This window comes from Clarias gariepinus, chromosome 21 (genome assembly GCF_024256425.1).
Source record: "Clarias gariepinus isolate MV-2021 ecotype Netherlands chromosome 21, CGAR_prim_01v2, whole genome shotgun sequence".
Classification (NCBI taxonomy): Eukaryota; Metazoa; Chordata; class Actinopteri; order Siluriformes; family Clariidae; genus Clarias; species Clarias gariepinus.
Window position 1 is genome coordinate 5,261,578 of NC_071120.1, and position 21,909 is coordinate 5,283,486.

A 21,909-nucleotide genomic window follows, 5' to 3' on the forward strand; every position below is an offset into this window, starting at 1 on the left:
TGTGATGAAAACGAATTTATGGAACGCCACATCGCCATTATGTTAAAACTAAGCGATTTTCATGAAATGTCTAAAACATGATTATCATTAACACGATGTTCTAGTGATCAGCTATTTTTTTTTTAAATATTATCTGTTAAAGCACGAACAAGTGTTTCTGTGATCACCAGTCGAATGAAGGGATTAAATAAAAACTTTCATTTTTTCCGAAGAGAAAGTAGTGTGAGATAGGGTGTTGTGTTGAAGTTGGTTCCCCATCGAGATGCGTTTGTCTTAGCCCCGCCCAGGTGAAAACAGCGCAGGGAGCGCGCATTCAGAGAACGGCTCGCCCGCGAGAGGTTATGCGCGTATCACTGAACTGCTACGGATTCTAAAAGTGAGAGTGTTACTGTTTTTAATCTCTGGAGTGGAAGAGACGGAGAATTTCACTCACCTTGAAAACTAAACTATTTATCACTCTATACACAACCCGTGATTTATTAATGCTATTTCACAAATGCAATCATTTTCTTTGGTACTTTTCGATAGAATATATTTTTTATATCATATCAAAACAGACCACTACCAAGTGCTGATTCCTTTTATACTCAGTTTGAGTTTATTCAGATAGATGTGAAGAATTATAAACCTCAGATAATTTACTTGTGGGCTGTAAACATGTCAGTTGTACCATTTTGACCGCATGGGCACACCTGTACCTGAAAAGCGGATAATAGAATAAATTCTAGCCATCAGGATGTGTTTCTGCTGCTGTAATCAACATATTTATATATGTTACAAAAAAAAAAGGAAATTGTATTTGTATATTGTATTTCAACAATAATGTTGTAAAAATCCAAATAACTTTACAGATCTTCATTGTAAAGGGTTTAAACATGCTTTACATGCATGTTCAATTAACCATAATCAATTAATTACCATGCACCTGTGGAATGGTCGTTAAGACCTTAACAGCTTACAGAAAGTAGGCATTTAAGGTCACAGTTCTAAAAACGCAGGACACTAAAGAGAATTGTCTACCGACTGTGAAAAACACCCAAAGAAAGATGCCCAGGGTCCCTGCTCATCTGCGTTAACGTGCATTAGGCATGCTGCAGGGAGGCATGAGGACTGCTGATGTGGCTAGGGCGATAAACTGCCATGTCCGCACCGTGAGACACCTAAGACAGCGCTACAGGGAGACGGGAAGGACGGCTGATCATCCTCGCAGTGGAAGACCACGTGTAACAACACCTGCACAGGATCGGTACATCCGAATATCACACCTGCGTGACAGGTACAGGATGGCCACAACAACTGCCCGAGTCACACCAGGAACACACAATCCCTCCATCAGTGCTCAGACTGTCCGCAATAGGCAGTCCATGAGGAGGAGATGCACTGCAGTACTTCAAGCAGCTGGTGGCCACCAGATACTGACTGGTACTTTTGATTTTGAGCCTCCCTTCATTCAGGGACACATTGGGAAACATTTTTAGTTTATGTCTTATGGTGTTGACTCTTTTAGTGTTCATACAAATATTTACACATTAAGTTTACTGAAAGTAAAAACAGTTGAAAGTCAGAGGAAGTTTCTTTTTTTGCTAAGTATAAAATGATAAAACTCAGCTAATTTACGTTTGTTGTGTAAACAAGTGAGCAGTAACAGTTAGGCAAACACATGTACTTAGAACATGAACATATACTTAGTGTTGGAATGATGAAACCCAGAGAGCCGCAGTTACAGTCTGGCAAATGTGGGAATTTATTAACATAGAAAGCAGACAGCATCTAAAGGCAACAATTCTAAATATCTGGATGTGTTTCCCTTGCTATAATGAACATATTTAGAAGCGTAAAACTAGCTAAAATCAACTAATTCAAAGGGTTGAATTTTAAAAGATTTCAAACTGTTTCAAAAGGTCTTTACTGTTGTCAGTGAGTTACTGTAATTAAAATATACAGTAACCATAACCATATTTTACATTTACAGTAACTGTATATTACTCTAATACCATTCCTTCATAATTATATATTAATTAAACATATTTAGAGTATACAGTAAGCATAAACTGAATATACTGATTTTGCTTTAATCCTACTACTATTGCTATTAAATCCACACTGACCCAATTATTACAAAATTGTTTATTTAAAATCCTGCAAATGATTGTCAGTTAAGACAGAAATGTCTAAACATGCGGTACTTTATTTAAAACATTCATGTTACATGTAATCATGCACTGTGAAAGCTGCATTTAAAATAAAGTACAACCCGTACTGCTTTCTTTACATTCACTGAATGTGAACAGTGCTCAACACGGCCTTTAAACAAAACTTTAACTTCATAGTGTTTAATAGTTTTCCGCAAAATATGTTACATTACTGAAAAAATGTCCAGTTAAAAAAATTCAATACTGAATGCATGTGACATTAACCATTCGTTCAAATATAAAGTTACATCAGAAATGACAGCAATAACAAACTTCATCTACACTTACTAAACCAAGTAACTTCAGACAATGCTGGAAATAATTTTCCTCAACACTGTCTAGACTTAAGTTAGCTAGAAAGATGAATACCAAACAGCAGCACAATTAATGCAAATGTTTTAACTTTTAACATTCCTCAACAGTTAGTTTGACAACAAACATTAGCTATAAACTTATAGCATTAACATTAACCCATGGCCAATGTTAGATAGTGTTATATCATTTGTTTTAGATTACATTACATCGTTATTAGTGAATATAATTAGCTACATTAACAAGCTACTTGTTGTACATAACAACAAATGTTTGATAAGAACACTGTAAGGGATTTATTTTATATTTAAAAAAAGTTATTTTTTATATAAAAGAGTATCTTGCTCTCTTCCTCAAAGATCTGGTATTAACGTGTTAAATCTTCCTGTCTCCTCTTGCATCTGTTCTTAAAGGTTTTAACACTTCCATACTTAGCAACTCAAGGCCTGTCCACACGGAGACGCGTTTCGCTGTATACGTATACATTTTTTATCGTATTGGCGTTTCGTCCACACGGATCCGGCGTTTTAGGAGACTGAAACCGCTATTTTTTGAAACCGGGTCCCAAAGTGGATAAATCTGAAAACGACACCCTTGCGTCTTCGTGTGTACGGCCAAACCGTATATTTTGTGAAAAACGATGATGTCATCACATCACGTGTCGGCTGCGTCACACGTAACAGCAACAACAATAATGGGGGACTACATAATTGTGTTCGTGTTGCTACAAAGCCTATTAGCTTTATTACAGCAAAATCTATTGCTTCTATGCAACTGTTATGAGCAACAAGCGATAATGGACAACACCATCTTGGTTCGTATACAGCGCGCAAGGTTATGCGCATGCTCAAAGTCTTCTTTCCCGTGTATAGTGTATCTCTATGGCAGAATTACAGCGCCCCATACTGGTCTGGCATATATACTACACCGTTTTCAGTGGTTTCGTGTGTACGCAGATATTTCTTGAGACGACGCCGTGTTGCAAAAAAATTATCGGATAGAGAACGCACCGGCTTCGTGTGGAAGGAGTCTCATTCTCTCTCTCTCTCTCTCTCTCCTTAGATGAATAGATAGAGAATGATAAGGATGAGTTGCTAAATCATGTTAACGCTACTTTCAAAAGTTACTGCTAACCCTATGCTGATGAACAAATGCTGGGTTAAATTTGAGTGCCTATCAGTTCTGACAATTGTGACTCAGTATATTGTATAAAGTAAATGTAAATGTATAATATAATGTATATTATACATTTACCTTTGCTGCTTGTTATTTTTCTTGAAAAGAAAAAAAAATCCTCTTTATTCACACAATCGCCACCTGTATTCAACAGGTTGCATTCATTGAACACAACTGTTAGCACCAAAATTAAATATAGTGATGTGCTGTAATTTAAAAAATACAGTCAATCACTGCATACAATTGTATACGGCAATGTGACTGTTTTTTTTTTTGTTTGTTTTTGTTACAGCGCATCACTGTTTTCCTTGATAGACTGTACCAAAGTTACGTGCGGATCAGGTATGCTGTGGCGACCCCACAACAGGAGCAGTTGAATGAAACAACACAAAAAGAATTAAAGCTGCAACCAGCGATGATTGGGCCCTCACGGTCTGTGCAGTCCAAGAGGGCCCCTACAAACAATTTAAGAAATACAGCAACTTTCCCCATAGTGGCGAAGGACCAAATTTGGGGCCCTGCCCTGCCCACACCGTGGAACTTTGATCAAATTTAAGGTTTATCGGATTATTATAGAAAGAGTTTATGACGTGTGGAAAGCGGAAAATCTGCCAAAATACAATAACTACTGCTAATAAGTTGCGTTATAACTGTAATCTTGTCATATTACTACATTATTCTGTTCAGACTCGCATGCTCATTATGACGGTATAGTTTTGAACTCGATCAGATGATGTGGCTAGGAGGAGTTTGTTAAAATACAATGTCTTGCAGTTTTTCCAAAATGGCAGACTTCCTGTTCACCTCTAGTAGACTTGTAGACCATTTTTTCTTGTGAGGGGAATATACATCAATGTACCGAATTTCATGTCCGTAGGTCTTACAGGGACCGAGATCACATACTAGGGGCGAAGCTGAGCCCACGCCCACTCATGGAGACAGTTTTACACCAAAATGTTTACAGGGGCTGAATGTTTTGGAAAGTTTGTGGTCTTTCAAGCACTCAAATTAGCGTTTTTTTAGGCACGGCAAAAAATACAGAATGATATTAATTCCTTTAGTTACAATAAGGCTTCGCACCGGTCGGAGCTCAGGTCCTAATAACAATAATAATAATCAAAATAATAATAATAATGCGAGAAAATTTGCTATATATAATATAGAATTTAAATATTATATTAAAAAGTACCAAAGAAAATTATTGCATTTGTGTAGCATATATCATGGCTTGTGTATAGAGTGATTTAAAAAACAAAAAACTAAAACAATACAATGCATGTCATGACAAGTTTCGTTTTCAAATGAAATTCTCTGTCTCTTCTATTCCGGAAGAGAATCCGGAGAAGCTCACTGATACGCGCACAACCTCTCGCGGACGAGCATTTCTCTGAATGCGCGCTCCCTGCAATGTTTTCACTGGGGCGGGGATAAGAGAAACGCATCTCGATGGGGGAACCAACTAAAACACCTGGATTTACAGAGACTAACTTGCTGTCTGACAAACACTTAAATCACACAGCTCACTAATTATTTTATGGTTTTCATATTTAAACTCACCTGCTAATAAAAGATGACAACACATGAGATTAAAAGCAGAGGTTTTAGTACAGCACTGTAGTCCTCCATCTCACCCCGTAGACTTTACACATAAAGGAAGAAACACCTAAATAAAAAAATAAAAAATAAACATCTCCAAACGCATTTTTTAAAATTTTTTTATATTTTTGCTCATCGCAAATCATGTAGGCTAAATAATTAAAATGGAATCATTCCATATATACTCAACTGTACATGATTTACTAAGAAACGATCTGTTTCTGTTTTCTGTTTATGTCCTTAACTATTGATAATTAATTGCTTGAGTTTTCAGTTTTTGATTGAGACCCTGATAATTAATTAATTAATGAATATTTCACACTGTAATGTGAATTTGATGACTTTGGCAGTCGGCATTGGACATTAGAGATTCAGACTAATATTTGTGATTTCTCCCCAAGTTTATTTTTAACCTTTTTTTCTGAGGCAACTGCCTGGAACTTCTGGTTGATTATATGTGAAATGACCAAATATTATGAAAAAATATAAACTCAATTTACTCACCTATAACAGCTGCTGTTTGGGCTGAGAGGGCCTCCTTACTGTCATGTGGAGTTTGAGGCTTTGTGGATTAACAAGACAAGAAATAAAGCAAATGCTTATCAAGAAAACACTCCAAGAAAAGTGTTCTGTTGTCCAAATGAGCACCACTGGATTCATAAAAAGAAAGTGGACCTTTGGGAGTGTGTGAGATTTTTGATAATCCTGAAATATTTTAAGTAAAATCCAACCACACCTTGTCTATCTCCTGATGTCGTTCTGACACCTGAATTCATACTGGTTTAAGACGGACTAAACGAAAATATAAATGTGTTTTGAGAAGCCCACACCCCCCAAAAAATCTTAAGTGCCTAAATTAATGACTAAAACCATTGTCACAAACTTAAAAATAGTTTTTTACAAACAAAAAAATTTACTGAATGATGATAAAGGCAAGAGAAAAATTGTTTCCTACCAGGAGTGAAGTTTCTTCACGGTCTAGTGTTAAGCTCTTGGCCTTCTCCCTCTTCCCCTTTCCCAGAGTCTGCTCCGAGATGATAAGAGGAACACTGGAGAGGAACACTGTAGAGTTAGACAGCCCTCCTCTCGATCTTCTCTTGTCTAAGGGCTGACTACAGAAACAAACACGGGTGGTTTACAGCTGAATCATTTAATCAGCTTCTTAACCCCCCTCACATTGTGCAGCGTTACACATTAAGAAATTAACTTACACTTATCCAGTCTAAACTCAGGCTATACATTTATAACTGAATCCAATGCAAGCCAATGGTACAGAAGCTAAGTTAATTAGAAAACACGCACACGTTTAGGACGATGCTTTTAACACAGCATAGTCTTACAATACACTAACTAGTTAGATAACATAAAAATATATGTCATGTTGTAAAATAAAAGTTACTTACATATTACATATTGCAATAAAATGGAAATTAATTATTTAAAACTCATACAATGTGATTTTCTGGATTTCTTTTAGGATTCTGTCTCTCACGGTTGAGGTGTACAGTACCTACTACAATGAAAATTACATATCTCTCCATTCTTTGTAAGTGAGAAAACTTGCAAAGTTAGTTTTCATATCGATGATAGGTTAGTATTAAATTTTCTTTAGGTCTATTTTTGTTTGAGTGCTTAGGAATTTCCCTTAATTTAGTGTACCTTGCCACTGGCTTAATTTTGACTTTGAATTGGTGGTGCACCGTTCCACAAGACCTTCATGAAAGAGTCATCAGAAGAAAACTTTACCTGCATCCCCATCATAAAATACAACATCAGAAATATGTAACAGAACATCTACATAAGTCTGATGCCTTTTGGAAACAAGTGCTGTGGACTGATGAAGTTAAAATAGAGCTCTTTGGCCACAATCAGCAAAGGCATATTTCACAGAAAACATTGCACAGGTGGAGGGAAGAATGGATTCCACTAAATACCAGCAAATTCTGGAAGCAAACATCACACCATCTGTAAAAAAGCTGAAGATATAAAGAGGATGGCTTCTACAACAGGACATTGATCCTAAACACCTCGAAATCCACTATGGAATACCTCAAGAGACACAAGCTGAATGTTTTGGAACGGCCATCACAGTCCCTTGATTTAAACATCATTGAAAATGTGTGGGTAGATATTAAAAGAGCTGTGCATGCAAGACAACCAAAGAATATTACAGAACTAGAAGCCTTTTGCAAGGAGAAAATCCCAAGTACAAGAATTGAAAGACTTTTAGCTGGCTATAAAAAGCATTTGCAAGCTGCGATATCTGCCACAGGAGGTGTTACTAAGTACTGATTATGTAGGGTGCCCAAACTTTTGCACAGTGCCACAATGATGTTTGTATTTTTATCTTCAATTTATGGCATAAAAAGTAACTGCACCAATGCTTGATGAATATATTGTGCATTTTATTCCATTTCCTTTATTTATCAATATAAACAATAAGTTTATAAACTTTTGCATAAGACTGTATAATTTAATTCAATAAAAATTGTTCAGTATGCACCTTATAGCCTAATGCCACCAAATCTTTCTGGAGGTCAATTTCAGTCAATTGAGGGATTTTCAACACTTGCCTCCTCAGGAATAGCAGCAGATAGCAGCGGGTGATAGCTTCCTCTTTCTGTTATGTCCAGGTAGTGTAACCACTGTTCCTTTAACTGTGTGGACAACTCTCTTGACTTTCTGACATGCAGTAAAACGTCTCCAACAAATCCCTAGAAAGTCCAGGTATTTGATGTGTTCTAAATCAAGTACATCTGATCTTATCTGTGCTTGAGGCAACAGCTGATTTACAAATTTGTGTTCTAATGGGGGATTTTATATAGAAGATTGGGGAGACTGAAGTAATTATCAAAAGGGGCTATTTGTGTTGAATTTGGAGATTTATATAGTAGCTCTGTTAAGCTCTTTAAATTGCTCTTGTTTCATTGATTTATTACAAACAGCTTCAAGTTAATAATTTAACTAATTAACTTGTAATTAAAGTGTAAATGATGAACCTGTCTGACAAAGTGAAGCATGCTAAAAGATCAAAACAACCAACATGATCTAAAGAAATTCAAGAACAGATGAGTACAAAGTACTCATGTATCAGTCCAGAAAGGGTTACAAAGACATTTCTAAGGCTATGGGACTCCAGTGAACCATTGTGAGAGCCATTATCCACAAACTGTGAAAACATGGAATTACTCCAAGAGAACATTTACATTCATGCATTTGGCAGATGGTCTTATCTAAAGAAATTTACAAGAGTGCTTAAGTTTCCATCATTGGATAGATCCTTGTTACTAGGTTACTAAGTACCATCCATCAAACACTGTTGGAAAAGATCTTTTTGGGGAGGTGGTGAGGATTAACCCAAGTATTGAAGAAGTAGAAATGTCTTAAGTTGTTGTTTAAAGATTGCCAAAGGCTCAGCTGTACAGACATCTAGAGAAAGTTCATTCCACCGCCTATTTGCCAGAACAGAAAAGAGTCTAGATGCATGTCTTCCTTAATCTCTGAGAGATGGTGGGACCAGCTGAGCAGTGCTGGAGGATCAGAGGGAAAGTGGTGCGGTGCGGGGTGTGATTAGAGCTGAGATACATGGGTGCTGGGCTCTTTTTAGCTTTTTAGGCAAGCATCAGGATTTTGAATTTGATGCAGCTACAGGAAGCCAGTGCAGGTGTAAGCATATTTTAATTAAATATACTTGTGCATGCAGCATTAACTAATAAATATTAATTTTGGTCAAGACTTATAGAAGTGAGGTGAGAATAACAGAGTTAAGGCAATGACAATGTGATGTCACAGTAACAAGGACACTATCAGCATGTACCCAACAAACCTTAGACTTGCAGCCATCTTAGATATGAGATGCACATGATGTCATAGTAACCTAGACATGACACAAGCTCAGCAGACCTTACTGTGATGTAACAGGCATTGGATACATGTGCAATAGGTCAAATCAAAGAGACACAGACAAATAGCCAAAAAGACACACACCCAGATATATAAATAATAGGTTTAATAAGAGTAGACACAAAAATAACATAGTATGTGCATCTACATAGTAAGAAATATAAAAATACAAAGTTTAAGGCCCAAAATAAAAGTACAAAATATAGGGGGCCTGGGTAAGCATCAATAGCATAATGAAATGCATAAAATTCAAGTATCTGACCTCCTTTGAGGCAAGACAAAACCAATTTGAAGATCAGTGAGAGGAACAAAAACAGAAAAACGCGATTTAAAATTGGCAATAGAAGCTGAGTAGAAGCTGTTTGGGTACCAACAGACACTTTAGAATCGGTCTGGGTTCCAACATTCACATGACAAACAGGTTTTAGGACCGACGGAGCCGGAGTAGTAGACTCGGGCCGTTCGGGCCTAAAAAAAAATGGATAAGGGCTATCCACACGAGGTCTTTTAGAAGGACCAGGTTTGGAGTCATCCTTTTTAAAAAAAGTAAGCCCCGTCTCCTCTAGAAACTGCAATAGGGGTCCAGATGGCTCAGGCTCATCTTCAGCAAAACTCACCAAGGCCCGGTCCATGACAGGTTCAGTAGGAGTGTAGTCAGTAGGGCTGTGAACTGGACTGCTCTGGCTGTCCGAGTCGTTTGGAGGGACGTAGTGATCATTCATGCAGATGCGATTAGCTATAAAAAACAAAATAAAACACGTAAATACAACAAAATTAATAAAATATGACAAATAGTTAAAATAATGTGAAGGAGATGCTTACCCATGGCCTGTGTCTTGAAAACTGTAGAGTAAACCGGAAGCACCAAGAATTTATAGTAGACGTAAGCGCCACCCCATATTTTTTTAAGTTAAACAAGAAAAGTGAAAAGGTAATGGAAATCCATTCATACGAAAAATAAGTTATAATAGAAAATAATATCAGTAGGGGGTGGAGTCAGATGATGAGGTATATGACGTAGTATAGAAAATGTAATTTTATTGGGTAAAAAAATGTTTGATAAGAAATAAAAAAAATTGTACAAAGGAGGGGGCTAGGTGAGTGCTCCGCCCCTTTGAAATTATATAAAAGAGGTACCTATGTCACAGTCACATCAGTCTGTTTCTTGGCGATGCTTGGAGTTACATCCTAAGCATTTTCAAGGCTGGCTCACTTTGTTTTGTTGCTGCAATAAAACCTGATCCTTACTTCATCCAGATCTGCACAGAGTCCGGAGTCTCTCTTTGATTTCTTTTACTAAAGTTACAGTATTTGTTTAATATTTTAAATTAGGGCAACTTCAATGTGGGGAGAATAAAAAATCCACCACACAGGAAATGGAGAAGTGGTGTGGTGTGAGAGAACCCTGGATGACTCATCCAAAAGCTCATTAAAGAACTCAGAACATCATCTAAAGACCTGCAGACCTCACTTGCCATTGTCAGTGTTCATGATTTAACAATAAGAAAGAGACTGGGAAAAAAATGACATCTATGGAAGAGTTCCAAGGCGAAAGCCACTGCTGACCAAAAAGAACACAAAGACTCACTTGATTAACTGCAAGACTTCTGGGCAAATATTCTTTGAGCTAAAGTTTAAAAGTATTTGAAATTATTTGAGCTAAAGCTAAACTTTTTGGAAGGTGTGCATCCTGTTACATTTGACGTAAAACTAGCACAGCATTTCAGTAAAAAAAAAACAAAACAAAAAAAAAAAACATTTTGCTGCTTCAGGACCTGGACAACTTGGCATAATTGATGGAACTATGAAATCTGCAAGAGAATTACCGGCCATCAGTTTGTGACCTCAAGCTCAAGCACACTTGGGTTATGCAGCAGAACAATGATCTGAAACACACCAGCAAGTGCACGTCTAAATGGCTAAAAAAATACACAATTAAGGTTTTGAGGTGGCATAGTCAAAGACTGGAGTTAAATCCGACTGAGATACTTAAATAGGCCGTTCATACTTTGAAAACCCTCCAATGTGGCTTATTTAAAACCATTTTGCAATGGACCAAAATTCCTCCACAGTGATCTGAAAGACTCAGTGGCGATTTTAGGCATGGGCGAACTGGGCAGCCGCCCATGGCGGCATTTTTTCATGTCACGTGGGGGGCGGCACACAAACTTAAAAAAAAAAAAAATCCTTGCCGCTAAGCGGTTTTCAATTATCTATGATACCAGCAGAAGCTGAGTGAGCGGAGAGGAGAGTCGATTCAAGAGTTTTTCACAGCCCTGTATATGTATAATACACAAAACAAGTCTGAGTTAAGTGATTGTTAATGAGTAATTTTAGAAAGTATGGGAGGCAAGGGGTAAATGAAACTGGTGGCCCCAATGAACATTTTGTAGAAAAATATATATTTTTTCCCCCTCACAGTAAAAAACAAACAAACAAAAAAACAGCCACTTCAACATAAAAAAGTTAGGTACAAGTTGCACAGCTTTTATATGATTACTTTTAGAGAAATTTGCTCTATTTTTTGACTGAACTTATTAAATTAAAATATTTCAAACAGCTCAAGTAGTGATTGCGCCCAGAAGATTGTGGGCTCATGTTACGTCCCTGACATATTCTAATTATTTGTTGTTTGTTATTCTTTGTGTTTCCTGCCCTCGTGGTTGTTTCTCTCTGGAGAGAGACGCTGATTGGAAGATCAGTTATGATGTGTGCCTTACTCCCGCCCCCTGTATCGCAATTGGAGTAGCACTTTTTGAACTGTATTCAAACACATCCAGCCTGCTGCTAGACAGTAGTGATGGGAAGATCGGATCATTTTAGTGACTCGGTTCTTTGAATCTTGTTCATCAAAATGAACGAATCCTTTTTTATCATTTAGTTCATTTCGTTCCTTGATCAGAAATAAAATGTTACATTTTCTATAAACAGCCCTCCTACATACACACATTGTAATGTAACTGTAAAATAATTTTAATTAAAAAAATTTATTTACAGTCTATCTTTATTTTAAAATTAAATTATTTTCACAAACAAAAATAAAACAATATATAAAAAAAATTAATGCTGCGTTTGGTGTTTATTTTATATATGTAAATATAACTGCATAGTGGGAGTCATGTGACAAAAGAGCGAATGATCCGGACCAGAAGGCTCATTAGATGAACCGTTCAATTCTGTTTCCTGTATATAACCTACGGAGGTTTTGCAATGCTGCGCATGTGCGTCCAGTAGAAAATAAAATAATCACGAGACTACTTCTGAGTCACGTTAAAGACTCAATCAAAAATAACGACTCGTTTATTAACAGCCCATCACTAGCTTGTGTAGCAGCAGCGAGCTTCGTAGTACATTTATGTGTGAGTAACTGCATGTGTATGTGCACTCATGTAAAAAGTCCAGTACGCAACATTAACACGGTCACTAGTTTACTGTATGTAAGTTCACCATAGCACAAAATATCCTCGTAAACAAAGCTGACGTCATATCAAGGAGACGAGCACACAGACAATTACATCATTAGCACAGGTGATGTTACAACAAGCCAAAATCTTCATTTCCGCTGTCCACTGAAAACGGAGTTTTGGAAAATATTTACTTTGGAAGTTTTCTAAAAGCTTCGTCTACACACAAACGACCAAAACTGAAAAGGCGAAAACCGCAGAGAAAAATCTTAGTTTTTTTTTTTAAATACCCAGCAACGTGTGGAGAGTATGGTTGTTTGGGAATAATGACTGAAAGAGGTTTAGTATGCTGTTTTTGTTAGGCGTGTAGTTTTAATATATATATATATATATATATATATATATATATATATATATATATATATACACACACACACAAATGTTTGCGCCACCCTGTAGGATTCAGAGACTTAGCATTTAGTGCATCTAGTAATAGTTTATCTTTCTTTATGTAACAGCTGAAGTTGTGATCAAATCCTTCAAGCAGCAGCAAGACCCTCAAATCAGTTGAAGTTTATACATCTAAAGAAGTGCCTTATGCCTATAAAAAGGTATTGGCAAAAAAGAGACTTTAAAGAGTTAAAATACAATGTATACATAAATTGTAAAGTTATTAAAAGTTGTGTAGTAAGAGAGGCGAGTTGCTCGGTCTGTCCGCTGTGCTTCGGTAAGCTTCTCTGGCGACAGGAGAGACTGTCAAACACACACACACGTAGTCTGTCAGAAAGGTCTCTGTTTATTAACAGCAAAAGACAGGGTTTATATATTGTGGCGTGGGCGGGGTTGTGCGCTAGTAACCATCATGCTTTGCGGGAGGGGTTGTTGGGTGTTCACCCTGTCGAGGAAAGGTGTTTGGATTAGTGGCTTCGGCCAGGGTGTGTGTGTGTGAGTTAGAAGTGTGTCTTTATTAATGTGAATGTGTCGTTTTATGCCGTTCGTGCTGTTGAAAAATAAATTACTCCCAGCCATTTGCATTGGGCAGCAAGGAAGCTCACCCGTCTCTCCAAGTGCCTGCTTAGTGGTGAAAAACGCTACATTTGGTGTCAGAAGTGGGATGGAGAGTAACGGGTTAGAGCGCACCCCGGAGCAAGCAACAGCTCCGTGCGCCGTCAGCCGGCGAGGCGACCTGCAGCTGCACCTGCCGTCCTACAATGGCGCTGTCGAGCCCCACGCGTTCATCGCCCAGGTGGAGCTAGCCGCCGACTTTGCGGGCTGGTCCCCGGCGGAAACAGCCGTCCGGGTGGCCCTCTCGCTTGAGGGCGAGGCGCTCCGGTCATTGGAAGACCTCCGGGAGGATGAGAGGAAGGACTGGGCGAAGCTGTGGGAGTTGCTCCACTTCCGGTTCGGCGCGGATGACCATCAGGAGGCCGCGGGCGAAGAGCTAGCGACCCGCGAGCGGAGTGCCTTCGAGCCACTGGGGGCGTTCGCCATGGACGTGAGATCTCTCGCACGCCGGGGCTACCCGGAATTCGGGCCCGTCCAGCAGGAAGAGCTAGCTCGCCGTGCGTTCCTGCGGGGAATTCGGCCGTCGCGGCTTCGCGAGCAAATCCGGTTAGCGGCACCGGCTTCCCTGTCTGAGGCGCTACGCGAAGCCGAGCGTGCCGAGGCCATCATGGCAGAACATCGCGGCGAAAGAGCCGAGCGTTTTCCCATGGCTCGGGGCCGCTCGGTAGGTGAACCTAGCCGGGGACAGGGCTACCCGTCGCGGCTAGGCCTCGACTCAGCACCCGAGATTCCCGGGACGACGCCGAGGCCAAGGACAGCCGGACTACCGCTGCAACGTTGGCCTGAGGACAGCGTACCCCAGCAGCCGTTACAACTAGCTGGGGGGAAGCCGCCTCCCACAACCGTCTCTGTTTCCCCAACTGCCGGGCCTAACTTCCGGTCAGGACGTGTAGGAAATCGCGCGGGCGTCTACGTGAACTGTGGCCTGGACAACGTTTTGCTACGGGTGCCCGTGGACACCGGCTCTACAGTAGAACAGGGCGAGCGCGGTTGTATGCTGCCGGCCCCAGCCTTGACCATTCGCACCGTGTCGGGGAGCTATTTGGAGATACGGGCCTGTCGCACTGTGCGAATACAAGTAGGTGCAATCAGTCTTTCTCATCCATTTTTTGTGGCAGACATTGAGGATGATTGTATCTTGGGGTTGGACATTTTGGAAAGGTGGGGTGCGGTACTGAATCTCGCTGAAGGAACGTTACGTGGTAACTTCGGGTTAGCCAGGTTGCTAGTTCCCAAAGCACAGCCGGACGTGTTAGTAGCGCGCACCCGGGGGGCGGAACTTCCGGTGGGCGCGCCGTGTAAACATCCGGTAGCAGACCGAGCGAGAATAATGGCCGAGCTTATGCAGCGTAGCAGTGTGGGGCTAAGTCAGACACAGACCGACACAGTGAAGTCCCTTTTACATGAGTTCGCAGACATTTTCGCGGTAGATGAGCGCGAGTGCACACATGCTAATTTGGTGCAGCACACGATTGATACGGGTAACGCAGCTCCTGTTCGGTTACATCCGAGACGCCTTCCTTTAGCTAAACAAGCTATCGCCGAGCAGAAGCTGCGTGAGATGGCCGACTCCGGCGTCATAGAGCCAGCGTCCGGACCGTGGTCTTCACCGGTTGTCTTGGTGCGTAAAAAGGACGAATCGTGGCGGTTTTATGTTGATTACCGGTGGTTGAACGAGGTAACGCGCAAAGATTCTTATCCGTTGCCGCGAATAGATGATGCGCTGGAACACGTTGCGGGCTCGGCGTGGTTTAGCTCGTTAGATCTGCGTAGCGGGTACTGGCAAGTAGAGCTCGCCCCGGAAGCGCGACCTAAAACTGCGTTCTCGATCGGGCAAGGGCTATGGCAATTCCGGCGCATGCCGTTCGGCCTATGTAACGCTCCAGCTACGTTCGAATGGTTGATGGAGAAAGTGTTGGCCGACATTCCTCGCAATCGTTGTGTTGTCTACCTGGACGATTTACTGGTGCACGGCAAGGAGTTTGAGGTCGCACTAGCTAACCTACGGGAGGTATTTTTGGCTATCCGGCGGGCGAATTTGCCGCTCAACCCGACAAAAAGTGCCAGCTGTTGCGGCAAGAGACTGCGTTTCTGGGACACGTGATTAGCGCTCAAGGGATTGCCACCGATCCAGGCAAAATTGCTGCGGTACACAATTGGCCTGACCTGTTAAACGTGTCGCAGCTACGCACCTTCCTCGGGTTAGCCTCGTACTATCGTCGGTTCGTGAAGGATTTTGCCACGATCGCTAGTCCGCTGCACGAGCTCACGAAAAAGAATCAGCCGTTTCGCTGGGACGGGGTGCACGCGCGCGCTTTCACTCGGTTACGGGAAGCTCTGGAATCGTCGCCCGTTTTCGGATATCCTGACGCGTCTCGTATGTTTATCCTCGACACGGACGCAAGCGATGTACAGTAGGGCTAGGCGCTGTCCTGTCTCAGGTTTCCGAGGCTAAAGAGCGTGCTATCGCCTACTTCAGCCGCGCGTTGTCTGGACCGGAGAAAAATTACTGCGTCACGCGGCGCGAGCTGCTAGCGGTCGTCACGGCCCTTAAACGTTTTAGGCCGTATTTATATGGGCAATCCTTCTCGCTGCGGACCGATCACGCTTCGCTGGTGTGGCTGCTTAGCTTTAAAGAGCCCGAGGGGCAGTTAGTGCGCTGGCTCGAGCGGTTGCAGGACCACGACTTTACCGTTCAGCACCGAGCGGGAAAACTGCATGCTAACGCCGATGCTTTATCCCGCCGGCCGTGTAGCAAAGAGCGTTGTCGGCACTGCGAGCGGGTTGAAGAGCGCGTGGGTGGTCGCGACATCGAACACTCTCCGACCCCCGTGAATCAGAACATTCTCCCTGCGCAGTCCTCTGGAGCCCCCGTCAGTAATCAGCCGACCGAGCCGGCGTACAGCCGAGTTACTGCGTCGCCCAAATCATCACCTGTAGTCGTTCCGCCTGCGCCACAGATGGACTGTGATCAGCTCATTGCCGAGCAGGAGAAGGATCCGGCGCTGCAGCGGGTACTAGGTTGGGTTAACGCGGGCCAGAGACCGGATTATGCCGCGGTGGCTCACCTGGGACAAGAGGAAAAGGCCCTCCACTCGCAGTTTAATCGACTCGCGTTGCGTGGGGGCTTACTCTACCGCCACTGGGAACGGCCGTGCGGCGCTGGCGAATCTTTTCAGCTGCTGGTGCCGCGGACTCTGCGAGCATGTGTGTTGGGGATGGTCCATGGGCACGCGGGCGCGGGACACTTTGGAGTCACTAAAACGCTGCGGCGGTTGCGCGCTCGTTTCTACTGGCTGGGCTGCCACACGGATAGTGAACTCTTTGTTCACAGATGCGACATCTGCACGGCAAAGAAGGGGCCTACCCAGCGCTCGCGCGCACCCCTGCAAGACTTTCGGGTGGGGGCACCTATGGAGCGTATGGGCGTGGACATTCTCGGGCCGTTTCCCATTTCCGATCGCGGGAACCGGTATGTGCTAGTGGCCATGGACTACTTCACCAAGTGGCCGGAGGCGTTTGCTGTGCTGACCAGAGCGCTTCCACCACCGCCCAAGTGCTGGTGGATGAGATGTTCAGCCGATTTGGCGCCCTGGAGCAGTTGCACAGCGATCAGGGGCGTAACTTCGAGGCGGAGGTGTTTGCGGCGGTGTGTGAGCGCCTCGGGGTGAAAAAGACCCGCACCACGCCCCTTCATCCACAAAGTGACGGCCTCGTGGAGCGGTTCAATCGGACGCTCACCACCCAACTCGCCGTGCTGACCAGCGACCGGCAGAAGGATTGGGACAAACATTTGCCTCTCGTGCTGTGGGCATATCGCACAGCAGTGCAGGAGTCCTCTCAGCTGACGCCAGCTGCGTTAATGTTCGGGCGCGAGTTGCGCACGCCTGTGGACCTTGTGTTCGGGCCACCTCCACAGTCTGATTTACCCACGAAGCCCGGGTTGGATTATTTTTGTTCCTTAAAAGACAAACTGTTCCGTGTCCACGAGTTGGCTCGTAGACACTTGGCGGACGCCGGTGTTAAACAGCGCCGCGTGTATGACACTCACAGCCGAGGGCGAGACTTTGCTACTGGGGAGCAGGTTTGGGTGTATTCCCCTGGAAGGAAAAGGGGGCTCTCGCCTAAGCTCATGTCTCACTGGGTGGGCCCCTGTACGGTAATCGCCCAGCTTTCTGAGGTAGTCTACCGGGTGAGGTTGACGGGGCGGTCGCGAGTGGTCGTGCTCCACCGGGACCGTCTCGCGCCCTACCAGCCCAACGCCAGCGAGACCTTGAACTCTGTGGAGGTCGGTCCGCCTCAGGGAGAGGGTAGCAGCCCTCCTTCCCCCGCAGAAAAACTCCGGCGTTCACAACACCAGCGCCGACCACCGTCACGCTTTCAGGACTGAGTTCGCCATCGTGACCGGGGACGGTCACAGCTCGGGTGGGGGCAGTGTGGCGTGGGCGGGGTTGTGCGCTAGTAACCATCATGCTTTGCGGGAGGGGTTGTTGGGTGTTTACCCTGTCGAGGAAAGGTGTTTGGATTAGTGGCTTCGGCCAGGGTGTGTGTGTGAGTTAGAAGTGTGTCTTTATTAATGTGAATGTGTCGTTTTATGCTGTTCGTGCTGTTGGAAAATAAATTACTCCCAGCCATTTGCATTGGGCAGCAAGGAAGCTCACCCGTCTCTCCAAGTGCCTGCTTAGCGGTGAAAAACGCTACAATATGTTTGACCAAACGCCTGTGCCATAGACATATGTTACTACAAAGAACATGAACCATTGTAAATGTCCTGGTGAGATCCTGAAGAATCAAAGGAGAGAAAGATAGTGCGTTATCAAATGCACGGCAAACTGCTGTATTACTAAACTTTCATATTGTTTGTAGCATGCAGTAAAGTGTATATGACAAACCCAGTACAGTACAGTACAATTGTAACGCTTGGATTTAATTAAACCACTAGTTACTTTGCTAAGGGGTCGAGAATCAAAATACGGGTTTTTAAACAACACTTCCGGTATTGCGCAATCGAGACAGGACAAATAAAGACGCGACACAATAACTAGATATAAACCAAACCAAAGTGTATTAAACCAACCAAACAAACAAGGTGCACCAAAACCAATATATACAAAATATATACAAATATAAACAATATGTGTGATGTATGCGGGTGTGTGTGTGTGTGTATGATTGTCCAGAGTCAATAGGTGCGTTCGAGCTCATGCTGCGCTGCGCAGACCGATGGGCAAGATTAGGCGGAAGCAGTCGGGGAGGAGCTGAAAACGGAGCCGTCAAGTCGGACACGTTGGGGATCTCGTTGCTTCCTCAAACATGGCAGATCACGTGGCGTTTGCCTACTTTATTGCAGATGAACTGGAAGCTATAGAAATACCTTTTTTTGTTGGAAGAAATGCAGCAGGATGAACAACGACGGTAAGTTTATAAACAATATATGTGCATGTGTAAATCATTTCATTTTAAAGTAACTGAACAAATACTGTTTTACAAATCAAGCTCATACATAATCAAATTATGTTTTGTTTAGTGGTGTTATTTTAGGTCTTATGTTGCAGTACCAACATGCAATCATTTCAGTGAAAGTTAAAAATTGTAGACATTTAATATAATTTAGTCTGTAAGACTTACTAGTAAAATTGTATGAAAGTGCAACAAATGCAAGGCAAGAGCTCTGAAGTGTCACCTCAAAGTGCATTTTGAAATTGTAACTGAAAATAAGAGGCAATTTATAACATTGGAAAGATGACAATAAAAGTACATAGACATTTCCTTGAAACAGAATAAGCTTTATTTGCCATGTTTTCAAGAAGGTTTTAGTAACTGTATAATTTGCTCTTGTTGTCTTTTAATTTTCTTTAACTCCTACACAACAGTTCCCAAACTGGTCAACATCTTTTTTTCCAAAAGATTGTCTGCGCCTCTCTTTTAGTTGACGCCAACTCTCCAGGTCTGGCCTTACAAGAGACTCAAGCACAGCTGTTCTTCGTTCTGCATGCGCTTCATATGTCTCAAAAAATTGTGAGGGTTGTGAGGATCTCTGCCTCCTGGACATGTTTGTACTGGCAGAGGTCCCCGGCTGCTCGTCTACAGAAGCACCTGCTGCCTGAGCTTGAGGAAGAGAGATTGATGGAGGCCTGTTTTGAGAAGGTGGATCTTCCACACATAGAGGAGTAGAGCAGATAGTTCCAGGTGGTGCAGTTCCTATCCCAGAGGACCCAAATAGCTCATCCATTTGCTGCAGAAAAAGCACAATGTAATACGAAAGTGACTTTGTAATAAGATGCAAAATTATCTTATACAGTGCAGTCTTAGACTTACTGTGTAGTACTCCCAGGTTTGCTTTCCCTCCCCAGTTGCACGGTGGCGATCCTTAACTCTTTTGTAAGTAGTTAACATATTGGTTAACTTTTTTTCTAAATTTTTCACTTGACAAGCTGTATCCTTTTTGTGAAAAAGTAGTTTGTAGCTTTTTATAAAAAGCAGTTTTGTTGCAGAAGTAGAGTTGCTGATAAGTTTTTGTAAGGTCCAAAATTAGCAACGTCATTTTGTGTGTGATTTCTGAAAAAAAGTTTTTTACTACTGCAAACACATGCATCTTTTTTCCAGTCTTAGGTGCCATACCTTGTGATTCAGGGCGGTCTATCTGGACGGAGGATGGGTTTCTGGCTCCTGAAGGGTTACCACCCACTGCATCGGTTTTTATTGTGGTAGTCGGTAGGTCCTGGCTAATGGGTGTCTGTTGCACAGGGCACTGGCTGGTTGGTGGTTTCACAAAACTGAGATTTAGGGGTACAGGTAACTCAGTGGAGGTAGAGGGACATAGAGAAGGAGGTGGGGAAACACTGCAGCACAAGCTAGATCGCTGATACTGTAGGAGCTGTTTAGAGAGAAAGCTGAAAATTTACTTGTCACTTGTGTGTCTAGTATGGGTTTTTTCATCACAAGTGTTTACCTTGTTTTGTGTAAACGGCTGTAACTTTTGCCATGACATCAGAGAGGAACTTTGCATCTGGGGAAATACTCAAAACTATCACACAGTCCTCTCTCTGGAACTTTCTTGAAGGTCTCCATTGACTATGCTTTTCTAAACTTGTTTTGTGATTTGTTTTTATTTTTGTCTTTACATTTAAGCATTTATAGCCATTAGAATGTGTTACAAAATTTAGCCTGTTGTTGAGATACCTGTACCACTGCTGTTTTGTTGAAAAATTTAATAATAATAATAAAAAAACTATCACACAAATCATTGTTGTATTTATTCCAGTTATTCCATTTACTTACCAGTTTTCATTCTTTCTGCAATTTCCTTGGAAACCTTAAGAGTAAAGGTTCTTCCTTTGCTGTCCTTCACATTCATTGTTATATTATTCATTGTTTTTTCTTGCATTTGGTAATACATGGTCTTTATATATGCGAAGTGAGAGACCATGGGACTATACTCAAGGTGTGTGACTCGTTATGTCTAATAAAAACTAATTAATGCAATAACACTTAACAAATTTCAATTTGTCTAATTTAAGTGGTTGTCTGTTTGTAATTCTTGTGGTTTAGAATGTATGTGATATTTATGGCATAAACAAGTTTTAGTAAACTAAAAACCTTGAACATGAATGACCTGCACATTATAAGGAATTGGGCTGTGTTTTTTTTTTGTAGTTTGATTTAGATTGTAGTTATGTGGTATAATTTTGTAGTTATGTTGTGTTATGTGGTATATCTTTTTTTTTTTTTTACATTTAACTCTTACCTTCAGTTAGCTAAGGGCAGGTTAGACAAACCACTCACATGCAGCTGAATACTATAAGTGGTCTGTATGAAAAAAGTACAATAATAAACTTATGCACAAATCCAATATAAAGAATTAAAAAAAAAAAAAAATGTACTGCAGTCAAAAGATCATAAACTATTCACGAAATGGCATGCACATTGATTTGTTATGCAATTATATGGATTTTTTTTAATTGAACCAATACAAAAAATACAGAACGTATTAAACACATTTACAAATAACAGCAAACACAATAACAACAACACACACACGAGAGAGAGAAAAAACATTAATCCAAACAAATAATTATACATAAAGGACAAGGAACTATAGATTTAAAAATACAAAAAAATGGATAAAATACACGAGAGGATGAGAATTGTGTACAACCGCCATAAAGATAAATCTAGAGACACTTCAGTTAAAAATTATATCATAATTATCTAGAAGTCTATTATTCTTCTTATTAAACTCAATTAATTTAAGAGAATTT